The sequence below is a fragment of the Trichechus manatus genome, unplaced genomic scaffold (genome assembly GCF_000243295.1).
Source record: "Trichechus manatus latirostris isolate Lorelei unplaced genomic scaffold, TriManLat1.0 scaffold00030, whole genome shotgun sequence".
NCBI lineage: Eukaryota > Metazoa > Chordata > Mammalia > Sirenia > Trichechidae > Trichechus > Trichechus manatus.
Genome location: NW_004443966.1, coordinates 15,298,250 through 15,300,342, shown reverse-complemented (window position 1 = coordinate 15,300,342; position 2,093 = coordinate 15,298,250).

Sequence of the window (2,093 nt, the reverse complement as noted above, 5' to 3'; positions counted from 1 at the left end):
GCAACCAATGTCAGAAAACAATTCGTGCATTAATTGTTTAATGAAAAACTAATTTGTTCTGTAAACTTTCACCTAAAGTACAATTAAAAAAAAAAAAAAGAGACTTAACTAATACCATAGTTACTTCAACTGAGCATGTAATTTAGCTTGGAGTCCTTTGGAAGCCAAAGCAAAAAGATAACTAGGTTGCTGCACAAAGCTCTCATTTTTTAAAAAAAAATTTTATTATTATTTTTTATTTGGTGCTCTAAGTGAAAGTTTATACCTCAAGTTAGTTTCTCATACAAAAATTTATACACACATTGTTATGTGACCCTAGTTATTATCCCTGTAATGTGACAGCACACTCCTCCTTTCCACCTCAGATTTCCCATGTCCATTCAACGAGCTCCTATCCCTTTCTGCCTTCTCATCTCACCTCCAGGCAGGAGGCGCCCATTTAGTCTCGTGTATCTACTTGAACTAAGAAGCACACTCTTCATGAGTATCATTTTATGTCCCGTAGTCTAGTCTAATCTTTGTCTGAAGAGTTGGCTTTGGGAATGGTTTTAGTTCTGGGCTAACAGAGTCCGGGGGCCATGTCTTCTGGGGTCCCTCCAGTCTAAGTCAGACCATTATCTCTGGTCTTTTTACTAGAATTTGAGTTCTGCACTCCGCTCTTCTCCTGCTCCATCAGGGACTCTCTGTTGTGTTCCCTGTCAGGGCGGTCATTGGTGGTAGCCAGGCACCATCTAGTTCTTCTGATTTCGGGCTGACGGAGTCTCTGGTTTATATGGCCTTACAAAGCTCCCATTTTCTGATAGCATAAACCCAAAGCACCAGGAAAGACAACGTTTTCTCCAGCACCCAAGCCTTTTTCTCGCTGTCTTTTGCATTGATGGCTCGGAGCAACATCTTCCACAGCTGTTTCAGAGACGAGGTAGGAACAATCTTCACGTGGCTGGCTGCCTTCGGGACTGAACCATGACAAAAGCCAAGCGGCAGAGACCGAGTGTCAGTCAGCGCTCACGAAGACCTCCTAGGCTTTCGACTAGAGAGGCAAACAGGCCAGGGGGCTTCAGGTCTGGCGGTTGATGTTCCTTGGCCCCTCTGCACACGGGCCTCCCCTAGGAAGAACTCCAAGTGCTGCCCTGAGGTTTGACTCAAATCCATCATTTCTTTGGTTGGAAGGCTGGCGTTTCCTTGCAAGGGACCACAAAGCCATATTACATTCAATGTTAAATAAACAAACGTTTGAATCTGTGTTTTATTGGTTCCATACCATCTGCCATCTGGTTTCGGGGAGCAAGGAAAACTGTGGTTTTGTTGGTTTTGTGTGTGTGTTGTTTTTGGGTTTTTTTTTTTTTTTTTTTCTTTACCCTGTGAAAATTCTCTAAGGTTGAGTGCTGGCAGCAGCACAGGCTGATTAAAAGCCACCTAGCTTCCCATGTCTTAACTCGCAGCTAAACGTTGGAGACTGGTCTGGGTCCCCATCTGCTAAGCAGCCTGTTGTGTGAAAATTAGATCTATACATATGCAGAGCCTCACAGCCTGGCTCCCAAGATCTAAAGAATTGTTATGAGGGAACCACAAGAAGTGGTTATTTAATGTTGACAAGCTGCACCCAGACCAAAGGCTAGAGCAGGGGATATGGAAAGCGAACAAAGGAAACCTCATGTCTGAGCACCCCGGGGCTGTCAGGAAATGCGGGCTCTGCCTTCAAGACCCTGGGTAGCTGGAGATGTGGAGCTTATAATGACGTGATGGAGAAAATGCACCGCAGACACTGGGTGGAAAGCAAGCTGCAGTAGGCTTGGAATGTTTAATCTGGGAAAATGCAATGGCTGGGGGTGGGAAGGGCACATTCCATGATGGGGGGCAGGTGGGGGGAGGGGCAACATCTCAGTATCTCCTGTTGGCCCAGCTGTTTTTGGCCAATGGGGCCTTGAGCTGCTGGAAAAAGAAAAAATCCACTCAGAGCGTCCATCTCCATGACTTCTTCATCTAGAAAATAAGGCCTGAGTCGGGCATAGGTTGCTAATGAAAACGCCAGGTAGGTCACGGAAATGAGTGCGGCCGGCTGGGTGGGGACCATGCCAACAGGCCCTGGCTAA